The 15,831-nt window shown below is 40.6% G+C and overlaps 1 protein-coding gene across 4 annotated transcripts in view; it reads left to right on the plus strand.

The window, feature by feature from the left end:
* LOC120535973 (ubiquitin carboxyl-terminal hydrolase 2-like) overlaps window positions 1–15,831 on the plus strand; it is a 72,956-nt gene that overhangs the window by 42,991 nt on the left and 14,134 nt on the right. The window lies entirely within an intron of this gene.

Below are 15,831 nucleotides of genomic sequence, written 5' to 3' on the forward strand. Positions count from 1 at the left end.
GCAAAACTAGTGAAAAAAACTGTAAGAAAAGATGAGGAAGGAAAAATGTCAGTGGCTTCCATCTGTTAAACCATTTCTGTTTTGGGAGTTGTCTCATTGTTGCCCCTCTAGTGTACCTGTTGTTAATTTCATTAACACCAAAGCAGCAGAAACTGATTAACAACCCCCTCTGCTACTTAACTGGCCAGATCAATATCCCAGAAGTTTCATTGACTTGATGCTATTAAAAACTTACTGAGAAAAGTGATTTTTTTGCAATTAAGAGGATGTAAAAAGGGAAAAATGATCTCTGAGTGAAAAAGCTAGAACTTTATGAATTTCATGAGAACCACATATTTTCAGTTTATGTATGACATTTTGGACAATATGGTAGTACAGTCCAATTTGGGGTTACAAGAGCTGAAGCCAACCCTTGCAGCACTGAGTGCAAGATAAAAAAAAACCCTAAACAGGGTGCCAGTCAGCCATAGGGTTCACTCAGTTATGCAAACCTGTACAGCTTTGGGATATACTGGAGTACCCAGAGATTAACCCATGCAGACACAAAGAGAATGTACAAAGTTTACACAGTCAATGACAAGGGTTTGTGAGGCATGCCTTGAATTAGATTAAGTGGGTTTGAGAATGGTATTGTAGAGAGGTTGCAACTACTTTGTAGCAACTCCAGAATTCTGGGTTCAGATCTCCAGTGAGCCTGAATGGAAAATGAAGGATGGTATATGGCTTTTTAAAAATAAATTAGAAAAACATTAGAATGTTAGAAAGAAATCTGATAAGAACACGCCATTCAGCTCAACAAAGTTTGACAATCCTATCCATTCAATTACTCCAAAATAATGTAAAGTTAGGTTTTGAAGGGCCCTAGAGCTCACAATCCACTTTTATCCTAGGTCCATCTCAAAGAGGTAAGTTTCAGACCGCTCATTGTGCATTTAAATCTAACATTTTTATGTAATACCACACTATTTGGTAACTTATTCTACGTGTCTGTAGAAAAACTTTCAAATGTTTTTGCAAACTTTAATTATAACAAGTCTCCTACTGTGCCCCTGTGTTCTTGTTGAACTCATTTTAAAGTAACAAACTCGATTCACTGTACTAATTCTTTTTATAATGTTTAAACACTTCAGTCATATCACATCTTAATCTCTGTTTGCTTAAACTGAAAAGGTTCAACTCCTTTAATCTTTCCTCATAACTTGTGTAGTACTGGAATCAGCCTAGTCACTCTTTCCTGGACCTTTTCTGTCTTTTCTATGTCTTTTTTGTAGCCTGGAGGCCAACAGTGTACATAATACTATTAATGAGGCCTCACCAGTGCATTATGAAGCTTAAGTATAATCTCTTTTGACTTGTACTCTACACATCAGGGGTGCTATCTAACCTAACATTGTGTTGACCTTCTTAATGGCTTCTGAACACCGCTAGGATGTTGACAGTGGCAAATCCACTTTTATCCTAGGCCAATCTCATAGGAGTTACTTTCAAGTATTCAAATCTAACATTTTTACTTTGTACATGTAATACCTTACATTGCCTTACATTCAGTTTCAAATGCCATAAATCTGCCAAAGCCTGTATGCTGTCCATGGCCCTCTGTAATAATTTGACTGATTCTAGATTATCTACCAATCCACCTAGCTTGATATCAACTTAACCAGCCTTTTATTTATATATACAAATCATTTATATACATTAAAAAGCAGCTGCCCAGCACTGACCCATACTGAACACTACTCTTGGCATCACCCAGTTCTGATAAGGTTCCTCTCACCATCACTCTAAGCTTTTATGCATTTCTGAACCCTTCTTCACACTACATATGTTGCCTCCCCCCTTTTCTGTTTTTCTGTTCTTCTGAAGAATATTGGTACTTAAATGACAAAATTGAATGCAGCAGAAGCTTCATTATTTCTGAACCTGCTCATTTGCTATTGGCATGTGTTTATTACATATAAAGTTCAGAAAACATTTTCTATATATGAAAAGTCCCTATACAAAAAAAACCAAATGAGACAAAAATTTGGGAACGGGTATTTCTGATTTACTCTTATCACGTGAGCAGTCTCATCTAGCTGCTCTGTCTGAGATCAATCACTGTGCTCCTCAGTGTATATTGCTGTCTACTAAATATCGTGCAAAATAAAAGATTTTAGTTACAAAGGTTTATAAGAAAAGAATTAGAAAAAATAATACAAACACCTGAAAGCTCACTAGCTTTAAAAGCTTGTTCAAGGTTCAGCATATTTATTCATGCCTCATCTTTGGCCTTCTTGCCAGCTGTATTGACAATAAAAACCCATGGATGCCCTTTGCAGTGTTTTTAAGCATTACAAGTTTCTGTTTTCCGTGCCACTATAAGCACAGCTGAGTTCTGACACCCAAAGGAGTTGCTTGTCAAGGACAAATACAAAACACATATGCAGTGCTCTAGCAAGATAGAAAGAAAGCAGATGAGCATCATGGCATGAAGATCACAGAATGGGTTCATTTTACCCCAGTAGAGTTAAATCCATTCCATTAAAGTCCGCCTATCCCTGGTATTTGTCACTGGGAGCCGTGTTCTCTAAAATAGCAGTCACTGCTGGAGGCCCAATTCTCTGTCTTCCTTCTCATCTGCAGGGCTCTCAAAGCTGTTTATGTATGTATCCTTTTTGCCTAAGACATTCTGGTTCAATAAGTGTGTAGGTACATATTTTAAAACTCTAGGCACTGCTCTAAAAGAGTTATAATTCCTACAAGCTGTTTTTCTTTCTGTTGCTGTTAGAGAAGTGTATAGTAATTGGATATTGTGAAATGGCAGAAAAGCAGGTTATACTGTACCTTGCTTTAAGTATAATCTATAATAAGTAAAAACTGTGTTTCATGTGCCCCTGCTGAACATTTCTTTCCTGTGTATACTTTACAAAAGACATGCTATTATGGTATGTAAACTCTGTCTAACTTTCTGAAGCTAAAGCAGTTGGACAATGAAATCTGAAAAGACAAGAACAGAAATGATCCAACTTTTAGAAGTTAATTGGAGCAAAACTCAAGTCTGACTCAAACAGTCAGACTATAAACAGACAATACACAGATCAGGATTTAAACCTAAGATTCTGGGGTTATGGACCAGCAGTGCTTCACTGTATCACTTCTCAATTTAATACTATCTGTCATCATCGGGCTATTAGTATTATAGATTCATAGGTTCAAAGGTTCATAGGGTCAATATTGCACATTTAAACTCTTACTTGCATGTATAGGTGCCAGATCTGGTGCCAGATCCAATTTGTGGAAAAAATTAGAAAAATGTTAATATAACTAAAAACACAAAGTAGACATTTACAGAGTAAAATGACTGAATATATTGTAATGGACGGCCAGCGTTTCAGTCTGGATGGGACGTCCCTCGACTGAAAGAAAGAGGAAGGATAGCTTTTTCGGGGCACTACATCCCCCGGGATGCTAGATGGCATCTCCCCTGGACGGAAATGGTTCCCTGGATTCCCGCAGGGCAGCATGGGACATGAAGTCCGTTTCTTCAGGCCTGTTGGGTGCTGTGGATGCCACCAGGGGGAGCTCACCAAGAACCTGGGGATTATTACTGTTACACCAACCCGGAAGTACTTCAGAGTCACGAGGACGGAAGCCCGCAGTACTTCCGGGATACTTGAGGAAGGACGATGTGGCGTTTGACCTGGAGAAGGAGTACTTCCGGGTCATGGACTATAAATGGACTGTGGGAAACCCAGCAGGTGGAGCCGGAGTTGGGTGGTAGAGGAAAGGAGCTGCTGGGAGTGGAGGATTTGGTTATTGTTATTTGTTTATTGATTATTGGAAGAATTGTGAAGTGTGCAGTGCTTTGTGCACTATGACTGAAGATTATTATTAAAGAAATTATTCTTGGTGTTTTAAACGTGTGTCCTAGACGTCTCTTTGGTGGGTGCAACAGGGCTACAGCGCCTCTAGCGTCCACAATTGGCATAACAGTAATAGTCCCCAGGTTCTTGGTAAACTCCTCCTGGCGGCACCCAACAGGGCTGAAGAAACGAACTCCATGTCCCATCCAACTTCACCAACTCTACTCCTTGCATCCTCACCATTCCACTGACCTCCCTCTCACTTACATACATGTTTGGTTCCTACTGACCTTCATTCCTCTCCTCTCCAGAGCTTATCTCCACTTCTCCAGGGTCTCCTCAACCTTCTCCATATTCTCTCTACAGATCACAATGTCATCAGTAAACATCATAGTCCAAGGGGACTCTAGTCTAATCTCCTCTGTCAACCTGTCCATCACAATTGCAAATAAGAAAAGGCTCAGAGCTGATCCCTGATGTAATCACACCCTCACGTTGAATGCATCCGTCACTCCTACTGCAGTTCTCACCACTGTCATATTTCCCTCTATATATCCTGTACAACTCTTACATACTTCTCTGCCACTCCCGACTTCCTCATACAATCAAGTTTATCCCCTTGTACTTACTACAGTTCTGCACATCCCCCTTATTCTTAAAAATCGGTACCAGTACACTTCTTCTACACTCCTCAGGCATTCTCCCACTTTCCAAGATTCCATTAAACAATCTGGTTACAAACTCCACTGCCATCTCTCCTAAATATTTCTATGCTTCCACAGGTATATCATCTGGACCAACGGCTTTTCCATTCTTCGTCCTTTTCATAGCTGTCCTTACTTCCTTCTTTCTAATCAGTTGCACTTCCTGATTCACTATCTCCACATCATCCAGCCTTCTCTCTCTATCTCTCTCTCTCATTCTTTTCATTCATCACCCTTTCAAAGTACTCTTTCCATCTGCTCAACACACCCTCTCCATTGTGAGTACGTTTCCATCTTTATCCTTTATCACCCTAACCTGCTCTACATCTTTCCCAGCTTGGTCCCTCTGTCTTGCCCACCAGTCCTTTTCTCCTTCCTTAGTGTCCAGCCTCTCATACAACTCATCATATGCCTTTTCTTTAGCCTTTGCCACCTCTCTCTTCACCTTGCACCTTATCTCCTTGTACTTTTGTCTACTTTCTGCATCTATCTGACTATCCCACTTCTTCTCTGCTGTCCTCTTCCTCTGTATACTCTCCTGTATTTCCCCATTTTACCACCAGGTTTCCTTTTCCTCCTTCCTCTGTCCAGATGTCGCACCAAGCACCCTTCTTGCTGTCACTCTTACTACTTCTGCTGCAGTTGTCCAGCTGTCTGGCAGCTCTTAACTGCCACCCAGTGCTTGTCTCACCTCCTCCCTAAACTCAACCTTGCAGTCTTCCTTTTTCAATTTCCACCATTTGGTCCTTTGCTCTGCTCTCCCTCTCCTCCTATTCTTCTTGATCTCCACCGTCATCCTACAGACCACCAACTTATGCTGCCTAACTACGCTTTCCCCTGCCACCACTTTGCAGTCTTTAATCTCCTTCAGACTGACTCTTCTGCATAGGATACAATCTACCTGTGTGCATCTTCCTCCACTCTTGTACATCACCCTGTATTCCTCCCTCTTCTTAAAATACATATTCACCACAGCCATGCCCATCCTTTTTGCAAAATCTACTATCGTCTGACCTTCTTCATTCTTCTCCTTGACATCATACCTACCCATCACCTCCTCGTCTCCACTGTTCCCTTCACCAACATGCCCATTGAAATCCACTCCAATCACCACTTTCTGTCCCTTGGGTACACTGTCCATCACCTCATCCAACTCACTCCAGAAATCTTCTTTCTTATCCATCGAACACCCAACTTGCAGGGCACTAACAACATTCATCGTCACATTTTCAGTTTCCAGCTTCATAATCATTACTCTGTCTGACACTCTTTTCACCTCCAAAACACTCTTGACATACTTCTCCTTTAGAATAATCCCTACCCCATTTCTCCTCCCATCCACACCATGATAGAACAATTTGAATCCACCTCCGATCCACCTGACCTTACTCCCCTTCCATTTAGTCTCTTGTACGCACAATATATCAACCTTCCTTCTCTCCACCATATCAGCTAACTCTCTTCCCTTACCAGTCATACTGCCAACATTCAAAATTCCTACCCTCAGTTCCATTCTCTTTACCTTCCTCCTGTCCTTTTGCCTCTGGACACGTCTGCCCCCGCCAACTCTTCTCTTTCTTCGGCCAACAGTAGCCAGCACCCTGTTGGCTAACAATACTGGTGGCAGGCGTTGTTAACCCAGGCTTTGACCAATCTGATATGGAAATTTGTATCGTTGTCCGCATATTGGTCTGGCAAAATTTTACACCGGATGCCCTTCCTGATGTAGCCCTCCCATTTATTCAGGCATGAGGCCAGCACGAAGAAACACACTGGTTTGTGCATCCCCTGTGGCTGGGTTGAGAACTGCCTTATAATTCCATTAAATTGTGTGGTGTCTTGAGATTAAAACACTTCACACTGTGATGCAACCAACCATAATTGAGTTGTGATGTTTGGTTAATGAGAGTTTATTGTAATGAACATGATGAACAATAGCAGGGCAATAAGGATGAAAATGTGGATAACTCTGTCATGAGGCTGTGGAAGGCAGCCATGCACAGAATACACTCGAGCTCCATATGTGCAAAGTATTCAGTCGTTCAACTTAAAAGCTTTTATCGAGCGCGTCTGTCTGATTTAAAATTGTCCAAAATGTTTCCAGGGCAAGATTCTACCTGTGAATGTTGCAATCTAGCTTCAGCCTCACTGGACCACAGAACATGTTGTGGGTGTGCACCAAATTAACAACATTTTGGACAAACATCTTTGAATACCTATCAGACAGTCTTGGTGTCACAATCACTCCTAGCCCATTAACAGCTGTGTTTGGTGTACTCCCAGACAGCCTTTATAGTGGAGACGGACAAACAAACTGTAATTTCCTTTACTACACTACTAGCATGCAGACTTATCTTGCTCAACTGGAAAAACCCCACCGCTCTTAATTCAGTGGGTAACCAATGTTCTACATTCATGGCCAAAAATTTTGAGAATGACACAAGTATTGTTAAATTAAATTAAATTGTTAAATGGTGCGACTTAAACCACTTACACCTTAACATCAGCAAGACCAAGGAGCTGGTGGTGGATTTTAGGAGGCCCAGGCCCCTCATGGACCCTGTGATCATCAGAGGTGACTGTGTGCAGAGGGTGCAGACCTATAAATATCTGGGAGTGCAGCTAGATGACAAATTGGACTGGACTGCTAATACTGATGCTATGTGTAAGAAAGGTCAGAGCCGACTATACTTTCTTAGAAGGTTGGCGTCCTTCAATATCTGCAATAAGATGCTGCAGATGTTCTACCAGACGGTTGTGGCGAGTGCCCTCTTCTACGCGGTGGTGTGCTCGGGAGGCAGTATAAAGATGAAGGATGCCTCACGCCTGGACAAACTTGTTAAGAAGGCAGGCTCTATTGTAGGAGTAAAGTTGGACTGTTTAACATCTGTGGCAGAGCGATGGGCATTAAGCAAACTCCTGTCAATCATGAAGAATCCACTGCATCCACTGAACAGTGTCATTTCCAGGCAGAGGAGTAGCTTCAGTGACAGACTTTTGTCACTGTCTTGCTCCACTGACAGACTGAGGAGATCATTCCTCCCCCACACTATGTGACTCTTCAATTCCACCCAGGGGAGTAAATGCTAACATTACTCAAAGTTATTGTCTGCTTTTACATGCATTTTTATTACTATTTAATTTAATATTGTTTTTTATATCAGTATATTGCTGCTGGATTATGTGAATTTCCCCTTGGGATTAATAAAGTATCTCCCTATCTATCTATCTATCTATCTATTGGTTTTCAGAAAGTCTGCTACTTCAGTGTTTTTAGATCTTTTTGTCAGATGTTTCTTTGGTATACTGAAGTATAATTACAAGCATTTCATAAGTTACAAAAGCTTTTATTGACAATTACATTTAGTTTATGCAAAGAGTCAATACTGCAATTCACCCTGGCATGCTGTCAATCAACTTCTGGGCCAAATCCTGACTGATGGCAGCCCATTCTTGTATAATCAGAGCTTGGAGTTTGCCAAAATTTGGGTTTTTTGTTTGTCCATCTTTTTCTTGAAGATTGACCACAAGTTCTCAATGGGATTAAGGTCTGAGGAGTTTCCTGACCATGGACCTAAAAAGGCATTGTTCATCACCAAACTATTCTTGGATGGTTGAGAGAGGTTGCTCTTGGAGGATGTTTTGGTACCATTCTTTATTCATGGCTGTATTCTTAGGCAAAATTGTGAGTGAGCCTACTCCCTTGGCTGAGAAGCAACCCCACACATGAATCGTCTCAGGATGCTTTACTGTTAGCAGGACCCAGGACAGATGGTAGAGCTCACTTTTTTTTCTCAGGACAATCTTTTTTCTGGATGCCCCAAACAATTGGAAAGGGGATTCATTAGGGGGACTTTACCCTAGTCCTCAGCAGTCCAGTCCATGTACCTTTTGCAGAATATCAGTCAGTCCCTGATATTTTTCTTGACTTCTTTGTTGCCCTTCTTAACACCAGGCCATCCTCCAAAAGTCTTTGCCTCACTTTGCATGCAGATGCACTCACAGCTGCCTGCTGCCATTCCTGAGCAACCTCTGCACTGGTGGTACCCCAATCCTGCAGCTGAATCAACTTTAGGAGACTGTCTTGGCACTTGCTGGACTTTCTTGGGTGCCCTGAAGCCTTCATTACAACAATTTAACGTCTCTATTCTAACTTGATTAGCATGACAGAGTGATCTCCAGGCTTGTCCTCATTGACACTTTCACCTATGTTAACAAGAGGATCATTGAAATGATCTCAGCAGGTCCTTTTGTGGGAGGGCTGAAATGCTGTGGAAATGGTTTTTTTTTGGAATTAAGTTAATTTTCATGGCAAAGAGGGGCTTTGCAATTAATTGCAATTCATCTGATCACTTTTCATAACATTCTGGAGTATATGCAAATTGCCTTCATAAAAAAAGAGGCAGCAAACCTTTGTGAAGATTAATATTTGTGTCATTCTCAAAACCTTTGGCCACTACTGTATACTATTTGAAATTGGAAAAATCAAATTCTCACTGGATCTGTTCAAAACATTAAAAAATATGGCAGGATTTAATCAATAACATTTCAGAATAAGCTTCCATTTTGGGGAAAAGGATACCCTTCTATAGAGTAGCTTCAGTTGCTGACTTCTCTCTCTTTCTCTTGGATGGGGGGTCAAATTTTGTTTTGTTTTGATTTGTTGCATTTTGACTTGACTATATGTAATGTTATCTGTTTCTAATTAAAATCAATAAAAAACAACTCTGTCATGAGGATAAATTGCATTTTCATCAGTATATCTCAATTAGACCCAAAATAACACTCCAGAAAGTACAGATTGAGCCGAAAATGTATATCTGGAAGGTTCAAAGTTAAGACTTTAAGACATAGGAAACTGGAATCTAACAGGATCAGACACCCTAAAACTAACCATATGTGATACTGAAATGTGACAAGATCAGATCTCAATGGGTAAACTGGAGGTTAGCAGGATTTAAAGTTGCAAAATATCAACATCTCACTTGATCAGACTATAGAATTACCACTGCTGAAAACTGTAATCTGGCAAGATCAGAATCCCACAGTTGAAAACAGGCATGGCACAGAAATATAAAACTATCAGAGTCCCAGACATTTAAACTCCAGAAAACTATCATCTGGCAGAGTCAAACAGCATGATTAACACTGTTGGATAAAAAGATGAGACAAGAAAATACTATTACAAGATAAAGCTTTGCATCTGATAGTTTCACAATACAGAATTAAATCAAGAGAAAAATTAAATGATCAAACTCCTGGAAAAGTATAACTGCAGACCACTATGATATGAAAGACTCTGAGAACAACACTCAGATACACAGAAATGGGACAGGATCATGCTGCCAATCTAACGTGATTGCAGGTTGAAGATGAAGAACAGTAAGATATAGTAGGATCAAAGTGTGGGGTTAAAACCGTGGAATATCATGATTTGTCTTTAAAGTTAAGGCTGTAGAAATTTGACAGGATCAGACTAGCAAGACAGTTAAAATGAAACACACTTAGGTGTGATAGTGTTACATTTTTGAAGAAAAACTTCAGACTAGAAATTGGACAGGATCTGATTACCAGCAAGTAAAGCTGCTGGAACTTAGATTAGGCATACTTGGGCTCAATGAGAAAAAGTGAAGTGTGGTCAGATGAGTAAGTATTAGACTCCTACTGTACTTGTAGGTCGCATGTGCATACTGTGTGGCAACCACAGAATTGAAAATACAATGTGAGAGGAGTGCTGTCCACTGAGAGCTGACAGAATTGGACTACACAGTTGACTGGATTGTACGCAAAGATTATATTTGTAGGAAATTGTGTTCTGAGATCTGATGGGATTTGGTCCCCTCGAGAATAAAGCTACAGGATATACAAAGATGTGGCAGGACTGGCTATAACAAAATGGCAGGTTTCTGTGAAAGCCGAACTCTGTGACGTGATCATTACAGTAGTACTACATGTTTGCACATCTCATTGGTTTAACTTGTGCTCAACGCCAAAGCATGTGGTCACTTATTGTTCATGAGTGTTTGTACTGCCTGCTGATTTTACTTTGTCTCCATGCATTTACTTATTCTTCTTACTTTCTTATTTTCTTATTCGTGTACTTGTTCATTCTCATCTAATTTACATATTAATAGTGCTGCTACTAAAGTTCACTGTTCTCTTGTACTCTATACTATTCTGAGATACATTTGATCAGGATCTCTCTTAGCACCACCCCCTCCTCCTCCTCCTCCTCCTCCTGTTCATTTTTGCTCTTTACTTTCTACAATATTATGACTCACTTCTGAAGAAGGCTGCAGTCCCAAGGCCTAGTGAATATTGCTGCATATTTTCTTGAGTGTGTCCAGTTTAGCAGGCCTTCCCGCATTCTTCATGTGTATCACATAGCTCTTATTGGTATTTTTTTAGGCCACTCAACTTCCTAATAGTATCACTGACTCCTCTTGTCCTGGTAAAGGGAGCTCCCGAAACAGCAGGAATTCAAAGCATTTCTCCTTTGCTCCTGCTCCTCTCTACCCTCCTTGTCATGCTAGCACTTTTTTGATGAGACAGAATGAAAGTGCCTGAGGCAGCACTTATCTTATCGTTCACTTTTGCTATCTTGCAATTGCAGTCAAGGCCTAGATGTTCTGCCAATAAATTCACACATTAGGAGTCTCGGTCTGAGTGTACGTTTCAAAGCTCCAATGAGGGTCAGAAAGGGCTGGTGACCTGTGAGTACCCTAAAGTTGATGACTTGATGAGACCCACAGTTCCAAGTAGGCAGCATATTATGCCCAATCTTCTGACCGCTGCACAAGATAGACATGACTTGTTGCTGCTGAAATGTGAAAGAGATTTTAATGGAACGGTCTGTACTCCAATATAACAATGTGCACATTTCAGGCTTTAACGTTAAGGTAGGGTTGTTTTACTGGCAATGGGTTAGAGATGCTTAAGCCCGCCTATGAAAGTATTTGAGTCAACTATCACGTACCATGTATGTCCATGTGTACATGTAGGGGCATAGACAGATAGGAACAGCTGCCCTAAATGGAAGTCCAATAAGATGTACAACAATCATATTGAACAATGCTTGAAGCCCAGTGGAGCATCAGGTACCATATGCTTGTGTCTCTTTATGATGAGCCATGCATTGAATAGAAATGTACCACTTTGGCAAGTTATCTGTTGTTTAGCACAAGTGGGGTCTACCTGTGGCTACACACCTACAGTGGATTCTGAAAGCATTCAGACCCCTTGGACAAGTTTGTAATTTTTGCCCATCCAGATACACGCACTAAGCCATAACCACAAAGTGAAAATATATTTTCAAAAAGGTTTGCAAGTTTAGATAGATAGATAGATAGATAGATAGATAGATAGATAGATAGATAGATAGATAGATAGATACTTTATTAATCCCAAGGGGAAATTCACATACTCCAGCAGCAGCATACTGATAAAAAACAATATTAACTTAAAGAATAATAACAATGCAGGTAAAACAGACAATAACTTTGTATAATGTTAACGTTTATCCCCCGGGTGGAATTGAAAATTCAAGTAGTGTGGGGGAGGAACAATCTCCTCAGTCTGTCAGTGGAGCAGGACAGTGACAGCAAGTCTGTCGCTGAAGCTGCTCCTCTGTCTGGAGAAGATCCTGTTCAGTGAATGCAGTGGATTCTCCATGATTGACAGGAGCCTGCTCAGCGCTCATCGCTCTGCAATGGATGTCAAAATGTCCAGCTCCATGCCTACAATACAGTCTGCTTTCCTCACCAGTTTATCCAGACATGAGGTGTCCTTCTTCTTTATGCTGCCTCCCCAGCACACCACTGCATAGAAGAGGGCACTCACCACAACCGTCTGATGGAACATCTGCAGCATCTTATTGCAGATGTTGAAGGACGCCAGTCTTCTAAGAAAGTCTAGTCAGCTCTGTCCTCTTTTGCATAGAGCATCAGTATTGGCAGTCCAGTCCAATTTATCATCCAGCTGCACTCCCGGGTATTTATAGGTCTGTACTCTCTGCACACAGTCACCTCTCATAATCACGGGGTCCAGAAGGGGCCTGAGTCTCCTAAAATCCACCACCAGCTCCTTGGTCTTGATGATGTTCAGTTGTAAGTGGTTTGAGTCGCACCATTTAACAAAGTCCTTAATTAGGTTCCTATACTCCTCCTCCTGACCACTCCTGATGCAGCCCACGATAGCAGTGTCGTCAACGAACTTTTGCACATGGCAGGACTCCGAGTTGTATTGGAAGTCCGATGTATGTTGGCTGAACAGGACCAGAAAAAGTACAGTCCCCTGTGGCACTCCTATGTTGCTGACCACAATGTCAGACCTGTAGTTCCCAAGACGCACATACTGAGGTCTGTCTGTAAGATAGTTCACGATCCATGCCACCAGGTATGAATCTACTCCCATCTCTGTCAGCTTGTCCCTAAGGAGCAGAGGATGGACGGTGTTGAAGGCACTAGAGAAGTCCAGAAACATAATTCTTACAGCACCACTGCCTCTTTCCAAGTGGGAGAGGTATCAGTGTAGCATATAGATGATGGCATCCTCCACTCCCACCTTCTCCTGGTATGCGAACTGCAGAGGGTCGAGGGTGTAGCGGACCTGTGGCCTCAGGTGGTGAAGCAGCAGCCGCTTCATGGTCTTCATCACATTTATTAAGTCTTCATCACATTTATTAAATACTGAACTCTCTCATTCAATTAAGTATTCTGACCCTTAATTTAGTACTTTGTAACATTCCCTTTTTCAGCAATTGAAGCTTTGAGTTTTCTTTGGTAAGTCTGTACAAGCTTTGCTTACCCAAATTTTGCCAGTTTATCCCATTCTTCCTGGCAGATGCTCTCAGATTCCATTTTATCGGATGGGATGTGTCTGTAAACTGTCATCTTTAGGTCTCTCCACCAATGTCCTATGAAGTTTAGGTCTGGGATTAAGCTAAGCCACTCAAAGACAGTCAGAGACTTGTCCTGAAACCATTCCAACATTGTCCTGGCTTTATGCTTTGGGTCATTGTTATGTTGAAAGGAGGACTGTCACACCAGTCTGAGGTGGTGTATACTCTGGAGCATGTTTCTTCAATGACCTTTATGTGTTTGACTGCATTCATCCTTACCATAATTCTGACCAGTTTCACTGTTCCTGCTGCTGAGAAGCTCTCTGATAGCATAATGCTACCACTACCATGCTGCACCATAGGGATAGTATTAGGCATGTGATGAGCAGTGCCTGAACTTTGCTAGTTATAGTACTTGGAGTTCTTCCCAAACAGTTCAATTTTTGTCTCATCAGGCCAGAAAATCTTGGTTCTCATTCTCTAAGATGCCTTTAAACTGTCAGAGAGAGGCAAGACAGATGTCACAAACACCTGGTTGATAGAATGCTACTGAGATGGTTGTTCTTCTGACAGGTTCTTCTATCTCAGCAAATTACTTGTCAAGCTACATTAGAGTGGATCACTGGGTTCTTATTCTCTCACCCCTGATCAAGGCCTTTCCTTCTCAGTTACTCAGGCTGGCACAATGCTTGACTCTAGAAGGAGTCCTGGTGTTTCCAAACTTCTTTTATTTCACAATATTGAGGCTACTGTGCTCCTTGAAACACTCAAAGCTTTAGAAATGTTGTTATCCCATTGCCCTGATCTGTGCCTCACAAGTTGATTGCAAAGGTCCACAGAGAGTTCCTTGGACTTCATGGCTTGGGTTTTATCCTAAATTGTCCCAACATGTAGTATGAATTGTGGACCTTATATACACAGGTACATGTGTGCCTTTCTAAATGATGTCCAGTCAATTCTGTTTGCCACAGGTGTACTCCAATCAAGGTCTTGACACATCTCAAGGAGAATTAAATCAAACAGTAAGCTCCTAAGCACAGTTTGTTTTGCTACAGCAAAGGGTCTGACTACTTACATGCAAGAGAGATTTAAGTGTTTGATTTTTAATACATGTGAAAACCATTCTGAACATGTTGTCACTTTGTCATTATGGATTATTGAGTGTAGATTGGCAGGCAAAAATAGCAAATATATGCATTTCAAATTAAATCTACAACACAAAGTGTACAAAAAGTGATGCTGTTTGAATCCACTGTATACATTATTTGCCTAAATCTGTAATTGAATGTGAAATATGAGTGAAAGTTAAAATGAGCAAAGCAGCTGAAAATTCAGTGAAAGTATACACAGTCAAATGGAGGTCTATCTACACCAATAATTGCCTGTTGTGCCTCCAGCCTTCATGTTATACATGAGGTTGCCTTCCTCTTCCTATTTAGACTCTCAACCCAACATGTCAATTAGTGCTGACCTTTCTTTCTTTAATTCTGTTCTAAATGGGAGTCTGAGAAAGGGTGAGTCTGTGTCCAGTCTGATCCAATGGCCTAATAGTAGATAAGATCTGCAGTCCTATGACATTAAAAAGGCAGCCTCAGGTCTTCTTGTACCACAGGAAAGATTGAGTTTCCTACTTTGTGTTTTATGTGCCAAGAAAAGTTCAGCTCCCTAGGGCTTTTTGTGATAATTGGATGTGTGCATGTTTTAGGTGTTATTTACTGTGTATGATATTTGTGTGTGTTTTTGGAATTGTACTGGTATCTCCAAAAATTTGGTACATAAACCTAAATTTATTATAATTTATTTAGTAGATGCCTTTATACAAATTGAAAAATACAAAGCAAATTATAATATATATAAAAAAATTATTACAAGGTGAAAGCATCGAAAGACATAGAGAACAAGATAAAAAAACTGAGCAAAAAGGAATTACTACATAATTACTTGCAACTAGACTAAGACAAAAATCAGTATAATAAGCACTTTGCCAGTGCAGCAGCAGCTAGCCTTTGGAAGAGAAAGTAAGCAATTCCAAAATATTTAATAGAAAGGTGTGTATTCAAAAGACCCATAAACAGAAGTAAACTGGGTGCAATTCAGATAGACAAAGGGAAATCATTTAATAATATTTTGCTCTGAAGCAGAAAACTAAGAGCAGTAATACCACAGCAACAAATGCCCAATTCCTATTCTATTCTGTATCACTAAACCCTAGACCAATTTCTTTTTTCAGATGCATATATGACTGCATCATCAATATGCAATTATTTAATGTGGCAAGCAAAATGTATAGTTGACAGACCAGTCTGTGATTGTTTCCTATGGTGCTTTGATGGTTGTTTTGTAAGAACGAATTTATGGAACTATAACTTACTTTAACGTGTCTGAGTGCATATCTAAAAGCATCTTAAAAGTCTGTATGGTTGTGTGTTTGCGTATGTCAGGGATT

This window comes from Polypterus senegalus, chromosome 9 (genome assembly GCF_016835505.1).
Source record: "Polypterus senegalus isolate Bchr_013 chromosome 9, ASM1683550v1, whole genome shotgun sequence".
NCBI classification, from domain to species: Eukaryota; Metazoa; Chordata; class Cladistia; order Polypteriformes; family Polypteridae; genus Polypterus; species Polypterus senegalus.